Source organism: Pseudochaenichthys georgianus, chromosome 9 (assembly GCF_902827115.2).
Source record: "Pseudochaenichthys georgianus chromosome 9, fPseGeo1.2, whole genome shotgun sequence".
NCBI classification, from domain to species: Eukaryota; Metazoa; Chordata; class Actinopteri; order Perciformes; family Channichthyidae; genus Pseudochaenichthys; species Pseudochaenichthys georgianus.
In genome coordinates this window covers 28,508,459-28,527,786 of record NC_047511.1, presented here as the reverse complement: position 1 = coordinate 28,527,786, position 19,328 = coordinate 28,508,459, and the positions used below count along the sequence as shown (strand labels likewise).

Here is a 19,328-nt window from a genome sequence, read left to right as displayed (position 1 = left end):
TAAACGCTCTAAAGTGATGCTCCACTACACTAAAAAATAAAAAGACAAGGCACAGTGTAATGCCTGTTAATAGCTTGCCACAGGCATAGCTCAGTTAAAATAAAGCACAGCTATTGTGCAATACACAATTCAAACGGGATCGAAAGATAATCTTTCTCTCTCCATTGACTTCAATCAATAATTTTTCCAAAATAAGGTCCCATGGACCGGAAGTAGATAGGCGTATTGCATGTATATTTTTTATTTGTAAAAATGTCAGTTAAAGCTTAAAAAAATAAAGATATTTTTGTTATCTAAACGTTTGACCTCTTTCTTTTACAATTTTGGAATCGAAACGGGGAATCGATAAGAACCGGAATCGATAAGCAGAATCGGAATTGATACATTTCAAACGATACCCATCCCAAGTTAGTCGGTTCCGTAAGAGCCAGCATGCGGGACTGGGATTCTGGGATTTGTAGTCTTTCTAGTTGCGTATATTTCATAGTCTTATATTTCAACAGTTTTAAGACAAACTGTGACTTTTTTTACATAGAAATTATTTTTAAAGATTGACAAACATCATACATGTGTAATTCGTGGCACAATTCAAACGGGATCGAAAGATAATCTTTCTCTCTCCATTGACTTCAATCCATATTTTTTCTGAAATAAGGTCCCATGGACCGGAAGTAGATGGGCGTGACTTCGCCTCTATAAAGAAACAAATATTTAATCTGTTTCTGTTACATTGATTTGGATACTTTTCATTTATATCTGTCTAATGTGAATAATACAATTTTATAAAAGTTAAATGCTAAATCCTTAGGATCCTCTTTTAAGTTGAGATATCTGTTTTTTACCGTAATAGTGGTGGTTAAATACAATGTGAGATTCTAAAGACTTGTTCTGCTTTCCAGTGAAACCGCTTTACCTCCAAAAGTACGCTATTTTATGCATGTATTGGAAAAGCCATACAGCGTTGTGGTTACATGGACTCAGCATTAACAAAGTAGAATATATAGGCATACTTGTGGTTTACCATACAGACTTATTTATTTTTCAAATACATCATCTCCGCTCTGTGATTTCCATCTGCCACAGCGCATTTAAAGGCCACCTTACTTTTCCTGGTTTACTTTTAGAAGCATTTATCCCTTTATTTGATGTGGGAACTGACTAACAGACGGGGATTAAGTACATTTTAGGGAAACACCTCCGTGGCACAGCAGCACATCTGCTAATCCCCAGCCATTCACTTCAGCATGTCTTTAAACTAACAAGCAGTTTAACATAATCTGCTTTAAGACTGTCCATTCAATCCTATTCACTGGAGCATTTACATAGCAATCCTTTCTGCCTGAATGGTCTTTGGAGAGAGAGACACAATGAAGGAGTGAGCGAACATGTGTGTGAGAGTATAGTTCCTTTTCCCATTATAGTCCATTTGTACTCTCATCTTCTTAGTATAATTTTGATAAAGAAGCAGCCAAAAAACCTAGAATACACTTTGTCAATTAGATTACAAAATTGGATTTGTCCTGCAAAATGTGTACATGTTGGAAGCTTTTTTGATGGAGCTCAAAGGAGTTGGTGAAGATTAATTGATGCAGCCACATAGGGAGTGCAAGAAAACTGGTCCGAGGAATGTGTGAGGTTGGAGTGGAGAAGCGAAAGAGCATGATGAAGAGGAGCGAAGTAAAAGGGCGTCCTACACCTTTTTAGCCTGAGTTGCAAAACAACTTCAGCATAAAGGCTGTTTGCCTGAGACGCACTAAAACCTTTGTTTACTCCTGTCACAAACACATCCGCCACGACTCATCTAAAACTAAGGGATTGAATAAGAAATTAGTTTATCTAGGGATAACACGTATATTGAGTAGAGGGATGATGATGATGATGATGATGATGATGATGATGTGGCAGCAGAGAATAAGCCTGTCGGGTCCACCTCTGACCTCAACACTGATTTGTTCTTGATTGACCTTTCACCTTTGGAGAAAATCCCTCCACACCACTGATAGACAATCCGTTCTCAAAGACAAGTCAGGATGAAAGTCAACAGTGAAAACAGGAGTCAAAAGAAGAATCCTTTACACATGAAGAAAGGAAAAATAATCAAATTACAAGAAGAAAACTCCCCTGATCCTGTCAACTTATTACTTGGAAAATAATGTTTGTCATTCTTAAATCTTAAGAGGTAAGTATACATTTGATGCAATCTAAAATAATGTGATGGCCAAGATGCTCAGAAAACATTTTGTGATATTATCTTCCGAGATCAAACATAAAATCATTGTAATTAAAAATGTTCCTGTTTAAATAATTAACAAACTCACTGTCCTCTCTCCCATTAAAGATATTTACTTAGACTTGAGGAGCACATGTGCTTAAAAAATTAACACTTTCTACTCTTTCTTTGTTTCTCTTTAGCTTAGAAACATACAAGTATGCATTAATATACAATAACATATAAAAACACATCATCTCTATAAGAACAATTACATACACATGTTTTGGGGATGAGTTACAGAGAAAACGTATTAACAATGAAACATGAGCTATCCATTTGAAGTTACTGCGACTACACACACACACACGGACATGAACACACACACGCGGGTAGGTGTCAAGCCATTTAAACCTAATGAAGGCCTATTGATAGACTGGGAATGGCTTTTACAGCTTGTTTTTGTCATTGTGAAACCACTCACTGTATCACTTTACAACCCCATTAAATCATTGAAAGGGGTAGGTGTGGTTAAGGCGAGGTAATACAAAAACTGAGAATGACTATCAGAAATCCACCTCTGTAATTATGATATCATAAATGTGTCAATTATTCTGAGCTGCTTACTGTAAGTATATCTGAAATGAATGACTGAGTTTAAGCCATCTGGCAAATACAATGTTTGCAATAGGATTTCAATAAGATTGGTATCCAGTTATTTTGCTTTAAGGCAAAGAGACATTAAAGTAAACCACAAATTAAGGCTACATTTTATTTCCATTATGTGAAATGACAAATGAATTATGAGTTAGCTCAAGGGATTTGTGGCTGAATGATGGGAAATAATGGACTTTAAATGTTTATATTTGAAAAAAGAACACACCCATGTCAGTCACAGAGGAAGCTAAATCAATTTGGCCCCCAAAAGCTGCAATAAAGAAGGGACTGAATGACCAAAAGGGTGGAATGTTAAAAATGTCCCATTTAGGTAACAAAGTAAGCAACAGACGGCAGAGTCGTGTGGCAGCTACAATCCCGAGTGAGAGCCGAGAAAAAGCAGCATGTCCCACCTACTCTGTGGGATATTTGTTCTGCCTACTTTTCTGATTCATAAATCTGCAACAGCTTACAAAAACTGAGGATCACGATCTGCATCCACCCACAACATTTGTTTTGGTTTTCAACACAGATGGTTAGATCCTTAACATGATTAAAGTAACAGGATCATCTCAGTGCTTCATCCAGGCATACAATTAAATGCACTGACCTTTTGGATAATATAAGGTTTTTCCATGCTGGTCTTTAAAAACAGTCCGAGCTGTGAATAGTTAAGGAATATATTTGATGAGTTGAAGCAATTATGCTGAGGGAATGTCTGTTCATGGTATTGGCTAAAACACTGAATTTAAGTATTGAAAAGCTTGTAGCAAAAGTAGGATCACAAATATTTAGTCCCTCCTTGTCTTTCTTAAAAGGTATACAAAAAGTAGCAGTACAAGCATTTAACAAACATCTATATAAAATCACTATGGAACATACAGTCTAAACTAAGCATTTATCAAACATTGGTATATATGGATTGTGCCAAAAAAAGGAAGCAATACAAGAGGAAGCTTAAAATGCAGCATCACAAAGTTCAACAGGAGTTCATTCAGCTGCGGAGGGGGAGGAGGCACATGCCTGTCATGGGGCAAAAATGGCAAGACTCTAGAGTTGTTTTTATGTTGAGCCATCACTATGATTATATGGGTGCCTTTGTATGAATATGATCAACTAGCAGCCAAATATTAGCAATCAAAAGGAGTAAGAGTTGCGTGTTAAGGTGTGTACCAAATCATGTAAATAATTTAAGTTGTTCCTGTTTCTTTTCTTCTGTGAAGGCATGAGACAATGATTTACAAGCATTGGGTTCTGGGAGTCCTAATTAACCATTCAAAACTAACTCAGTTGGCATTGAATAGGTTGGGAGGACCACCTAAAGTGTGAGCTTACGCTAATAAAAGAGCAACACGTGTTCCCATGGCCAATGACAACTGTTCCTTCAGCCAAGAATAGCGAAGCCTAATAAAACATGTCCGCCTCTATTGCTGGACCTATTCACTGATGCTTTCTCCCGCTCTCTTTCTCTTTCTCTTTCTCTTTATCTGTCTCTCTCACTCACTCACTCACTCACTCACTCACTTCACTCACTTCACTCACTTCACTCACACACACACACACACACACACACACACACACACACACACACACACACACACACACACACACACACACACACACACACACACACACACACACACACACACACACACACACACACACACACACACACACACACACACACACACACACACACACACACACACACACACACACACATTATCTGCAAATATATGCATATATGATTTTCAGAATGATAATATTAAATTGTATGCAACAAATAAAATCAGTGTTTGGATAAAGACAGAGGAATAAGCAAGTAACTGAAGAGGAGAGGAGAGAAGAGAAGAAGAGAGAAGACAATAGAAGAAAAGAGAAGAGGAGAGGAGGAGAGGAGAGAAGAGAAGAGGAGAGAAGACAATAGAAGAAAAGAGAAGAGGAGGAGAGAAGAGAAGAAAAGAGGAGAGAAGAGGAGAGGAGAGAAGAGAAGTGGAGAAGAGGAGAAAAGAGGAGAAGAGAAGAGAGAAGAGGCCCTGTTATGGTGGCTGTTTAGGGCCAAACAGAGCAAGGTGACACCGGGGGCAGGGGTTGACCTACAAACCGCCGCTAACCCCAACACCTGCATGAACACATGGACACACACGGATACAAAGACATGTACACCAACCCAGACACTTACTTATTCACACATCATTGCCCACCACACTAGCCCCTCCAGACCTGCCAAAAGGCCACCATTTGACCGAGCGATAATACCATCTGTTAAGCAAAACACTAGTGCTTTGTAAATCTTCTTTCTCATAGACTTTACCAAACAATTTGATACATACTGCCAGGGTTTGAAGGCACTGAAGACTTCAAAGGAGAATTATGTGAGAGAAGTGGGGGGAAAGAAAGGAGGAAGAGAAGTATGTTAAAAGAAGGAAAGAGAAGAGTAAAAGCAAAAGAGAGATACATATAATGAGAGCTATCTGTTTAAAGTTATAAATGTTAATATAATAAATCTTAATAAAGGATACTCAGATCAGTTTTTAAACCCTACTTTATGTTAATAAACTTACATTTCAAACCAATATTCAATTGTCTTTTGTGGTTTTCTTTAATTAAGTTTGATTAATTCACCAGATTCTTTATTACATTTGGTTGCATAAAATGAGCATGACCCATTCAAATGTATTGGATTTAAATATCATTTCAGCTGCCACTGATCTGTTTGCATGAAGTAAGGCTGTGTTTACAGAATACTTTAATGATGGGAGAATGAACGCTTATTGATAACCATTGTTGGACAGTAACACATTAATTAGTGCATGTTACAGTAATGATAACTTTATAAATACTTTATAGTATTTCCTTACAGTAGTTAGTAACGTTCCATTAATCTGCTATTTGAGAGTTAGACGTTACGTGGTTCCATTACGGTGTTATTTGAGAGGGTTGTATCGTTTTGCTAGCTTAGCGCAACAGCATAAGGTTGAAGGTGTCTGTTAACACCAATCAGAAACACGCACCTGCAATTTATTCAGAGCAGTGTGCAGTCATGGAGGCTAAGCTAGATGCTGCTAGATGCTGCTGGATGGTCAATAAATCCCTACAAATTGTTTGGCTGTCTGCCGGGTTCCAACACTATGAATTCTTAAATGTAAATGTTTTTTATTACAGTGTTGATAACATGACAATTTTTGTATGTCCTACAGTATAGTTTGCTGCATCTTGCTGACCTCTTGCAGAATGTGCGGCTTATGTTTCTGATGTTAACAAAGGCGGACAGGCAGGAGGGACAACGGGACACAGGGAGGGAGGAGAGAGTTGTGCAAGAATGGAGTCGGATGGGGGAGGTGATGGGAGCAAAGTGGGGTGTCGGAAAGGTGGCGGGGGGGCATGAGGGTCTACTAGGGGTGAGTGGCGCAGTGGGATAAGAGCGTGGGGAGTTCATGCCCCCGCCAGGCCCTTTTCGCACTGCATAAACAAAGAGATTACAGTGAGAAGGGGCTCCGCGCCGCTAACAAGCAGAGGCACCACACTCACATTTAATCACGGACACACGCACACACACAGTCACATGCATATAGGAATCACACACACACGCAGAAAAATACATACATGAACACACACACAGGCAAAACTCTTGAAAACAAATGTGCACAGACAACCCAACATGAACACAATGCACTGATACAGACAACTAACAACAAGCATCACAACATAGTGGCGCCACCTGTCTCCTCTTCATCAATTAATGAGCTCCCCGCTCCCGGGATGCTACAGTACAACGAGTTGGCAATTAGCAGGGAAAAAAGGGGGAGGCATGAAATGAGGGAGAACAACAGACAGTAGGAGGAGGGGAAAGGGGTTAGGAGAAGAGAGAGATGAATACAATAGTAAAAAGGATGGGATAAAGAGAGAAGGGATACAGATATAGGAATAAAAGGAAAACAGAGACTGGATAAAGCCTGAAAGATCAGCAATTACCACACGTACATTTGCACCTGGATGTTGATATAATCCATACAATTATAATTCAGCATTTTGTTTACTGAAACAGTTTCAGTCATTACTTCATTCAAATGGTGGTGACAAGAAGATGCCACAAAGAGTAGATTGTTAGCTATATTGCAAAACCTTTTACGTACAGGCCAGATAGTTGCCTTTTTTGACAATACGCGATTATTTGAAAAAGTAATTATTTTTTATTTTATTGTAAAAAAGAGAAAATTGTCAAAACAATCCATTTGATAGATGGAATAGCAGGATCACTGGATGTTGGGGATAAAATGAATATAATGGTGGAGAGACATTTGAAAGAAGGGTAAGAGCTATTGTGGTAGCTGATTAGTGTAGCACTTGATTTTCATCCTGGAGGACTTGTTTTAATCCATCACTACCTCTCTGACCATCTGTTTTATCTGTCATTCAGTCAATTGTTGTTTCCTGTTGTTCTCTCTTAAATAAACACACACACACACACACACACACACACACACACACACACACACACACACACACACACACACACACACACACACACACACACACACACACACACACACACACACACACACACACACACACACACACACACACACACACACACACACACACACACACACACACACACACACACACACACACACACACATTCTTTTGTTTGCCACCTGATAACAGGCAGTCATTCATACCGCCTCTCGACCCCTATGACCCCTGAACCCTGAGACCTAAATATGGAACAAGAACTGAGAGACTGGTCACGCATTTGATGACAGTGATTGCTAGTGCAGACACACTCACAGACAAAAACTTCAGAGGTCAATATCTTAGTTTAGAAGGAAAACCATTACATCTACACTCTTATATTAGTATCATAGATAAATTAAATCACAGTGTTATCGTGAGAGACTGAGAAAGAGCATGTATGACGGGTAGAATGAAGTTATTTAACATTGAGGAGGGAACGTAGAAGTGCAGTGTGTGAAACGTTTACCGTCTATTTGTTAGCTAATAGAGGTGTCCACGCCTATAGACCCAAGCCAAGTTCCTGGTCATGGTCATGTTGTGCCTTGTGGCCACAAAGTTAGACAACTTTAATTTGGCGCAGTCTTACTTCACAGTCCAGTTTGAGTATTTATCTTTTATACCTTAAACATTTTTGGCTATAATATTTTAGGGAAGTTGTGTGGGTGATTTACGTTTTCTATCAACTTTGTGTTTAGCAAGTGTGTGATCAAAGGAAGGAAACATAGTGAGTGTTTGCCTAGGTACTTGATTAAGTTAGTAATTCGTTTGAAAAGTAACTTCCAATGACTGTAAGGAGAACACAGTAAACACAATTACAAGTACAAACATACCAAGGCAGTAGGCAAAATAAGGCAAAGGCAGACACACAAATCCAACCCACTCTCATTTGTGTGTCCCTACTCTTTCCAACCCCTACAAATACACTCTTACACACATAGGGCAGGTGTGGGGTCAGTGTTAGGGTCAGTGGCCTCGGTCCAGCTCCCAAATATAAGGTATCTACTATTCAAGGCTCCTTAATTTCACTGCAGGTTCTCGTATGACCACCATGGATCCTTTATGTACTGAGTGGAACAGACATACCTAACACACAAAACATGCATTCATTCATGCATACTCTCACACTATCACCATTCCAGTATTCACACTCATACATACATATATGAAAATGATCACACACACACACACACACACACACACACACACACACACACACACACACACACACACACACACACACACACACACACACACACACACACACACACACACACACACACACACACACACACACACACACACACACACACACACACACACACACACACACACACACACACACACACACACACACACTAAGATCTTTGTCATCCATCTATCGGTAAACATGTGAATGCTCATTTCCTCTATCGCCCCTTCCCAAACCACCCATACCGACTTTTTTGTTTCTCCTTCTTTGCTGACTCCCACCATGTCTCTCTCTCTCCCTCTCTCTCTCATTCTCGGAAGACACTATTCAAAGTGTCCATTCAGTGTGCAACAGAGGATCTCCTCTATAGCTGAAACATAAAACTGACACTATGACCCCTCAAGATGACCTTTGCACTCAAAGCTAACGGCTCTGACACGTAGAAACATGCCTATACGCACTTGTGTGTATGTGTGTGTGTATGTGTGTGTGTGTGTGTGTGTGTGTGTGCGTGCGTGTGCGCATTTGCTGAAAACTGCTGAAAATCTTCTTTACCTCGAGTGACGAATGAGGATGAGTCTGCACTTCCACAGCAACAACAAAATGATAATAGCTTTTAGGTGTAGGTATAAAAATATATGCATAATATATATACAAAAATAACTTGTACTAATTTGGACAGTTAGGACAAACTCTAAATCGATTGTTATTGCAATGAAAAAAGATGAAAGATACATCAATTGAGAGCAAGGAATCCTACTGGGAAACAAATGACTAGGGATGTAACATATCATATGTTAACACATATATATCGAATATCGTGATATTGCTGACACTGACAAAATCTAACCGCGATTTAAAAAAACAAATTTAAATGAAAACATTTTTTTAAAAATGTTATTCAACCAGATGGTCCCATTGAGATCATCGATCTCATTTTCAAGGGAGACCTGTCCAACATGGCAGCAAGTACAACATGAACATAAAACAACAGATAAAAAAAGGACATCGTATTTACAGGGCTACATGTACATACCTAGAGACATTGACAAGTACCAACAGTATATTTGTATCTCGCCCTGTCAATACGCCTCACCTTCTTGGCAAAAACTGTATTGTTTTTGAAGTGGTGGAGAGACAATGCACAGTTCTACCCACTGCTGTCACCCATGGCCAAAGCAACACATCAGTACCAAGCAAGAGAGTTGTTTCCACAGCAGGGGATATTGTAAACGCCCAAACATCCCAGCTTCTACCTGCAAATGTGGACATGCTCATATTCCTAAAAGATAACCTTGATGATGCTGAGTGAGTGAGTTAGAGTTGAGTTACTTGAAAAACTAAAGTGTAACTTGATTTATTCTATTGCAGGGTCTGATTATTATATTGTTGACACTTTAAAATACTACTATCCTACTAAAATGCTGTAGAAATAAGATGTATTATTTAATAAAGAAAAAAATATTCAAGTAAAAAAAATGAATTTTTTTCCCTTTATTTTTCAATATCGCGATAAATATCGTACCGTGGACTTTTTATCGCGATATTATCGTACCGTGAGTTGAGTCTGATGTGAACATCAATCACACGTGTGTGAAACAGATGGCAGAGAGTGAGCTCTTTAAGTTATGTTCTAAGGAAAGACACTGTCTCAGCTTTACAGCTCTTGATAAGCACAGCATGCTTTAAAAGGCCATTGTTGTATTAGAATATTACATTGAGAATGTTAATCTGTGCAGGTATTAAAGTAAAGCAATAAACACAGAAGAACACAAATAGGACATGTTGTGTTAATCAAACCCAAATTCAATTTGTGCTTGACTGGAAGCGCATGCCTGTGCAAAAACATTGCAACCTACACTCTAATCTGATTGCCTGTGCGAGTGCGTATGTACACAAATGTATGCTTTAATTTGAGTGTTGCACTGCACTGCCTGTCTGTTCCTCGAACATCTTATATCAAATAAAATGTTCTTATCGTCTCCACATGATGTCAATAAATAGTTAGCGTAAACTACAACAGATATATTCAGAACAGCAATAATGTTTTCTTGGTTTTTTAAGCAGTGTTATATTACTTTAAAAGGTGTTGGTTGTTAATGTCTGTGTCTTTGTGCGCACATATGGGCATTTCATAATTGCTGTACATGATCTTGGTGGTCTTTTATACATTCCCGCAGCAGCAGCCTTATTAGTTAAGCTGTTCTGTGTAGAAGATTATATATGGTGTGACACACATTATATTTGTATATCATTTATAAAAACAGCCAAGTTGAACCTATATTATATTGGTGTAATTAGGAAATTACTATAGATTATCAGAAATTGCACCTAAGCATCTTATGGATTTCCTGTTTGTAGCACAGAAACTATGTTTATCATTTTTATAATTATAAACACATAAAAAATACAAATGCAGTCACCTACAATTTCCCCTCAAAGCATCTTCTTCCAAAACAATAAGGAAAGTGACGGCTCCAAATTGTGTGTCCTTTTAACACCCTTAAGTTCCAAATGAATTACAAGAAGAAAATATCGTGTCATACTTTGTTACGTGGAAAACTGTCTTTACAATTTAAAAGTCCATACACATTATATACACAGTTTAGATTTTAGTTTAGTACTTTATTTTGGACAGTTGCTTCATTGCTCTTCTTGAAATGCTGCTTGAGGTTATCAAGGTCATGTTAGGTGAGGGGAACATGTGGTTAAGTTTGTTACGGTATCAACAACAGCTCAAGTCATTCAATGTAACTCAATCTTGTGATTACTCCCCGAAGAGCACAAAAAGACCCTTGACGTGTGTTTGTGTGTGTGTCCGTCTGTGCTGCAAGACTGTGGCATTACAACAAACATTTACAGCACTATAAAGCTGACCACAGCATTATATAAACATTTAGCTCAAACCCACATGAAAGTAATAGCAGGTGTTATTGTAAAGAGTCACTGTGAACAACAGGTGTGTTAGGGTACCTCATTATGTTCTTTTTTAATACATTCATAAATGATAATGTATATAACTTTCTAATATATATCAAATATTTTAACCATCCTTATTTGTCATAGAATAGTGGAATGTGTGTGCAAAGGTGCATGTGTGTTTGTGTGTGTGTGTCCGGTGTGTGTGCGTGTGTGTGTGTGTGTGTGTGTGTGTGTGTGTGTGTGTGTGTGTGTGTGTGTGTGTGTGTGTGTGTGTGTGTGTGTGTGTGTGTGTGTGTGTGTGTGTGTGTGTGTGTGTGTGTGTGTGTGTGTGTGTGTGTTGGGACTGAGATAGTCTTTGCAACATTATTGGTTATTCTAGAAGATCGGCCTGTGACATTTAATAACAAGCTCCCGTTTTCTCATCTAAAATACCTGGAACTCGCAGGTACGTTGGACCAGCAGTATCAGGTGCATAGAGGCCCCGAACTAGTAAAGCAAAGCTTCACACAAAGACACAAACACACACACAGAGCTCTACCTCAGCCTTCAACAAGGCCACATTTGTCTAACAGCTGATTTCCACATGATAAGAGATAAAAGTATATTAGGCAGGACACCCACACCCACACACACACGATCATGTCTTCAGATGGTTATCATATTTACATAATCAGTGGTTGTGGGTGAGACTTTGTCACAATCTGTAATCCCGGTGGTATAAGAAGCCATTACTGTTTGAGAGATAGCACTGTGTGTGCACACACATACGTGCAGGGTATGTGTGTGCATACAAACACATGCATACTTACAACCCCCCCACCCCTTACACTCATGTACACTGAAAGGGGGGGGTTACCAAACGCTAACCTGTTTTCCAAATCGTCACAGAGTCAGACACACTACATGCTCACAGTCCACAAACACACACTCACAAAATCAGACCCCCCTGCCCCCTCCCCTGGACATGGAGAAATTACTGCCACCTGAAGCGGAACCCTGTCCATCATGCAGGGGGGGCCCCGAAAGCCCCACAGGTGGCCTTTAACATGTCTAAAGGTCCCCTCCTCCCCCTTGGCTCTCCATGTAGCCATTCATCTGGCTGCAGTGGAGGACATCAAAACAAAACAGAACCCCGAGGGAAAACCTCACAGCTTATCATACACATGAATTACTCTGCAGTGAAGACACAGCTTGGTACCAAGACAATCAGACTAATAAATGTAGATCTCACATAAAGGATTTAGAGAGTGTTTCTTTGGAAGGTTACCCACAAAACACAAACTTTATTATCATTCATGTTGCAACATGTCAAATGCTTTCACTATATGCTTCACATTATAAAGTAAAAACGCTTGCTAGTATGCAGTATGCTGTACAGATTGACTCCAGTTCTGTAACTGTAGTCCACATGTCCTATTGTTTTGCTTTTCATCTCCCCTTGAGGGTGTTTTATAAACCAGTTGATGCGTAGCCAGGAAAAAGAACATATCACTTCATCCTGACCTAACTTGTCGTGTGAAGATGAACCCAATACGTTAAAGAGACAAATGGAAAACACTCCAAACCACAAAGATCAACTATGTGTTTCTCAACCATATTTCAGCTGGCTGCATTTGACACAGAATGTGTTTAAAATAGTGGGAAATGGAGCAGTTACCAATTTTCGGTAAATGGCATTTGAGTGAAGAGCAACCAAGAGTTGGCCAAATCCAGTCACTCTACATTTACAGGCAGTGGGCTGACAACATAATATTTTCCATTGTAACCCACATTTCATTTTTCTCTACAGTGAAAGCCCACAGTGATGTATTAATAGAATACCAATGTTAAACAAAAAAATAACTAAAAGAGGTAGAAGAGAGTTACTGAGACCAAGATGTGTTACTGAGACAAAAGATGTGGAAGATATTGTACAAAAAGGGCAAACAAACAGACGCAGCTAATCAGACAGCAGCTAGCCCCACACACTGACAGAAACACAGACTGCGGGTCGGACTTTTAGAATAAACCAGAGCTCTCAGTGTCGCCCAGGAAGAACTTCTTCACTTTGATGTGAAGCCATGTGACCTTGCAGCAGTCTGAGTAATTTTGTATGTATTTTTGTTGTTGTTCTGTCTTGTAGAGAAGATTAAGGGGGGGGGGTGCACAACTGGTTCATTACTGCATACAGATCAAACCCAGTTTTAACCCCAGTTCTGCAGTTGGGTGATAGAGCTGAGTATGTGTTGGCCATACCGTGATGATTGAGCTGAATATTTGCTTTATTCCATTACGTGCTTTAGAGTAGTTTGACATTGGGAAACAAGGATTACTGTTTTTTGTGTTCTCGCTTTCAATTAATGAGAAGACTGACACATCTGAACATCAAATTAATACATGTTCCTTAATTGACAATATTGTCAAATTTGGTTCACAGTAGATAGTGGATAGCAGCTACATTAGCTACTAATAGCATAACAAAGACACATTGCCAACTGAAACAATAGCAGTCCTGTTGCATTGTGGGACATGTAGGTCCCAGAGTTTGACATGAAAAAATAATACATAAATAGGAAGACAATATCCCTTGCTTGACAGATTTTAGTAGTGGTGGATTTGGAAGTTATTAATTTGTTTTCATGTCAGGCCTCATTTTGGATGATCACATGCTGTTGCACTAAAACCGTTCACAGTACCAAGAATACCTTATTATCATAAATGAGCGAGTTCCAAACTGTTGCGACCAAATTATGCTTTTGTGAAATCACCACTTTTGTGCGTCTCCGCCTTACAGTACGTTCATCACTGCAATACACATTGCCAGTGTTCTTTCTGTTTAGGCACCACACAGCTGAATGAGCACAGAGACAACACTGCCACACTTTGAATACACTCCTCTCTCTCTGCTGGTAAACAGTGGTGTCCCATTGCAGCAGTTTATTTAGAAGTCTGTTCTAGCCCAAACAGGGATTATAACAAAGCCCAGTGCTCCCTCTTTTAGACCACTAAGTACTTTCTGTTGCTTTTGAAGGCTGCTGTGCTGAAGCATATGGGCAGCTGACTGTGTGTAAAAGAGATATAGATATAGAGACAAAGTGAAAAAGAAGCAGAGAGCGAAAAAGGATTTGAGAGCAAATCATTAGAGGAAAAAGCGTCATAACAGCAGCTCACACTAGTGACGAGTGAGTAGCACTTCAGATCCGTCTGATAAAACCTCGGCTTGAGCAACTGAGCGGTACCCTAACATATTTTTAAGCATGCTGTAAAAGTAAAAGCTTTAATACAATACACGTTCACTGGTTTTACATACTGCAAAGTTTAGAGGGATAAACACTGTGAGAAACTTAACTTAGGAGTTAAAAATATGTTTTAAGGTGAGGAAATTGTTTCTATGAATTTGGATTGTCTGTGGGTGGTCATCTGATTAGCAGCAGTATGGTGCCCCCTTGGGGACAAACAACATGCACCCCTAGTCAGTGATAAATCAACACATATTTGATTGGGTTTAATCTTCTTAATAAGAATATCCATTAGAAAACTAATATAATCTATGAATATTACTAGTATGTCTTGTTTTTAATTTATTTTCTGATATGTTTTACTCATCTGGTATAGGTAAAACGTTGGTAGTACCTTCATCTATTAAACATTATTGATGTGCAATTACATATAAGGGGTGTTTGAATGCTAGGGTCATAGTGTGTCATGTCAGCTGCTTAAGATACATTTCACTATGCTGACAGCCACTCAAATGCTAATATGCTTCATGCACTGGGAACCCCTACCGTGACAAAGCCAAAGCCAGCAAAGGAAATTGATCAATTTTATAAAGTCTCTCAGGAGAAATTATGGGAACAAGAGCTTTTATCCATTGAAGAATATGTATGCACAATATGGTTGGTATCTACAAAAAATGCATAACATAAGTCCTTGAAGTGAGATGTAATGGAAAAAAGGTTATCTTTTCATTTAGAAGTGAGTGATCTCACCAATAGCTACTTTGCTGCGTATCACAGTGCACTGAGATTTGTGACAAACTGTAAAGCATTAACCCATCACTGTACCTTGTATGCAAGGGCTGGTTTGCTTTCACTAACTGTACGGAGGCTCAGTGACAGTCACTGGTACATTTTTATATACAAAGCCATGTTAGGGAAACTTCCATCTTATATCTGCTCCCTGATCTCACGGAAAATTGTAAGTGGCTACTGCCTGAGATCGAATGCTGTGGTTTTATTAAATGTGCCAACTGCTAGGACTGTCTTAGGGAAGACAGCTTTTAGATGCGCAGCTCCTCTGTCTTGGAATAGTCTGCAAATTAAATGGAAACTGAACAATCTGGTGCCACTAAATGTTTTTAAAGCTCGGTTGGATGCTAGTCAATCGGAAGCTGTTGGTACCTGTTTATGTGGATAATTATGTAAATGATGCTGGATGATGTCCTTTTGTTGTTCTATTTATGTTTTTATGTTTCATGTGGAACTACTTGAACAGGTCTCCCTTGGAAAAGAGATCAATGATCTCAATGGGATTGTATCTGTATAAATAAAGGTTTGAAATGAAATGAAATTAAACTTTCCTCTCTGTGCACCTTAGAGTAGAGACACGTTGCTTTCATGTTGAAAGATGCTGTTGCCAGCACACCTGTGAGGTTGTGCTCGACAGTTCAAACATGCATTTTCTTGTGTGCGGGTGTATTTATGCATGTGAAAACACTCATGTTTCTGCAGTAATGGCACTTCTGAAACATGCATCTCCCTCTCAAAGGGTCCAGGCTTTTGTTTAATTCAGTCACAGCCAGCACTGTTTCCTCAGCAACTGGGGGTCAGGGTAGGTCACCAAACCTAACGAGTATTGGTGATATTCCAGCTAAAATCAGCCCTACTGAATTGGTTAGATGATTGCATCATAGCTCATGATCTGTCCTGAATTAGAAAACAAAATTGTTGATAGGTATAAGCAATGGGGCCACTATTTGCATTGGTATTAGTAAGTATTGTTGTTGTTAAACAATCGTAAATAACGTCATTTAAAGCACCTATATGTAGATATGCAGTTAGCAGCACCTACTGTCCCCGAGTGAATGGCCCAGTGTCCTCTAAGGAACATAAATGCTCTGGTGGAACATACACTTGTCCAGATGCCACTTGTGCTGTGGACAGCATTTCCTGATACACATGCAAGGAACCCTTGTACTATGTCGTGCACTTCTACACAATGCATTGAATTTGTGAATGCAATTGATGCATTTATGTATGTCTCCTTGGTTTGAGAGCCATTCTGGGTCTCAGTGTCTGACATAAGGTTGGCTGTAAAGTGCGTGATCATTAACTGATTGCCATCCTAAAGGATACAAAGGCAACAAAACACTGCTCTTGTTGTGAATTTGTTCTATCCACACATGCATTGGGGAGACATGTAGCGTGAGACTGAATTCCTTAACTTCAGTCCTCCTGCACACTGTGGGCTAATTTGGTTAGCTTAGTTAAAAATCAAGAGTGGTGGTCACAACACTTTAATTTTCACTTAGGGATAATGGTCTGCGCTCCTTATCATGCACTATAAATGATAATGGACTGCAGTTACTACTGTTACTTTGTTTACTCTTTCTCAGCGGTACCACTGAAAAGTGTTTATTTTAACATGGAACAGGAAAATAAGGTCTGCATTTGAAACATGTTGTGCCTATCTAAAACAAATCAACTAGGCTTACTAGCTTCTACACGCTAAAGCAACTAAAATCTATCACCAGCAAAATACCAGTTTATACCAATATCAGTTAAATGCCATTTTACATTTCATTACTATACGATACAGTATTTATTATTATTATTATTATTATTATTATAGTATTACTATTTCGGCGATTAGATAAAATATAAATTATAGTTGATGCAACTTTAGTTACATTCGCATGACTTTTCCAAAACTTTGGGGAAAATATTGTTTTCCATAACTTTTCCAGGGCCTGGAATTAGCATTTTGAATTTCCATGACTTTTCCAGGTTTTTAATTGAAATTGTTGTCATCAACATTGGAGAGAGATTTAAGGGTGTATAATGATCATTGGATGAACACAATCCAAATTATCTTGATGTATTTGAGGGAATACATTGAAGTCTGAACAGCCAAAGTATGTTTCTCATAAAAATAATACAGAGCATCAGAACTACCTTCAATTAGCTCTTACCTGTATATGATGTTTTTGTTCTTCTCTTTCACAGATAGTGATGGCCATACAGCTCTGCAATCCCTGCATACACACACACACACACACACACACACACACACACACACACACACACACACACACACACACACACACACACACACACACACACACACACACACACACACACACACACACACAGATAATATAGTGGCTTCTTTACAAAAAGGCGTTACACCTGTTTTCAAATTATAGCATTAAATTAACATGTTTCCTGAAATACATATCATTTAACATTTAGCCGTACCTCAGAGTCAGCTTTGTTTGATGCTGAGCAGCTTTTATATGTTTGTCTTTATTTTTATTTGATGTATCAAGTTAAACAAAACATACCTTATTAATTCAAAAGAAGCAGTGACTGTAAAACGTGGTTTTTCTGTAGCACACACAACTAGGTTGTATGCCAAGGATTGCACATTTTATTAGATCTTGTAAGTAGAGGGTCAGATCGTACAGATTCTCACCTGTAGAGTTGGAAAACTTAAGTCAAATAAATATTCTTTATATAAACATGAAACTCTGGGCGGTTGCATTTCTTCATCTCTAAGAAAACAAAACACTGTAACTCACACTGGATTCATTTAACAGAGGTTTCTTTTTATTGCCACCCTATAAACCACTTCAGCATGACTGTGTGTGCATATATGTGTGTGTTTGTGTTTTTGTGTTTGTGTGTGTGTGTGTGTGTGTGTGTGTGTGTGTGTGTGTGTGTGTGTGTGTGTGTGTGTGTGTGTGTGTGTGTGTGTGTGTGTGTGTGTGTGTGTGTGTGTGTGTGTGTGTGTGTGTGTGTGTGTGTGTGTGTGTGTGTGTCCATCCATCTGTCTTTGGCCTTTCTGTTATAAATCAAGGCGACCTCAAGAAAAAGAGGTACATTCATATTAAGTGTAAAAAAAGACAGATTTCCCCTGAATCAAAGATCGACCAACTTCAAGTAATACAACATAAACTCGAATAAAGTTGCCATGATGTTCCTGATGAAGAAAATGACGTGCCATTAGGTCGTTAGAGTAACAAAGTAAAGAATAATAGTTGTTTAAGCTCACACGACTCAAGTACATCCTGGAGGGCCAAAATTCTCCATGCTTAAACGATGATGATGGGTAGCCTTATCCCACACTTAGGCCAGGCCAAGGCTTGACGTTTAGAAGTAGTTTTAAAAATAAGATTAATCAAACTCATCCTTTTGACAATGACTTTGCTCTAACGAAAAACCGTTTTTTGTTGTAACAGGCTGAATAACTCACTAGTCAAAACTGGTACAGCTGAATATCGGCATAAACTGATCAAACATTTTTATTGTGTTTGGATAAACTAGACAGAAAAAAAACCTTTATCATAGTATGAGCGTTCTTGTATGGAAGCATTAAAAGACAGAGAAAACACGGTCAAACATGTGAAGATTAAGAAATCAGATCTGATTGCTCTAGTGTGCATTAACCCCTATTGTACAGTAGAACTCCTCAGCTCACCTATATGCCAATATTTAACCAACTGAGGGAATAAACAAATAGCTTTAAACTACTCCACGTCTACCATGAGGTATGTCGGAGCAGAAAATGCCACTGTGGGTGTCAGCTTACAGTCCGGCCTTCAGGTATCAAAAGCAGGCGTGTTGTGGCAAGAGC

General features: G+C 38.9%; 1 protein-coding gene across 1 annotated transcript in view; it reads right to left on the bottom strand.

The window, feature by feature from the left end:
* Window positions 1–19,328, bottom strand: part of LOC117452519 (bone morphogenetic protein receptor type-1B-like) — a 76,150-nt gene that overhangs the window by 39,208 nt on the left and 17,614 nt on the right. The window contains exon 2 of the mRNA XM_034091207.2: window positions 17,665–17,727. The gene's annotated coding sequence lies outside the window, so the exon portion shown is untranslated. The remainder of the gene's footprint in view (window positions 1–17,664; window positions 17,728–19,328) is intronic.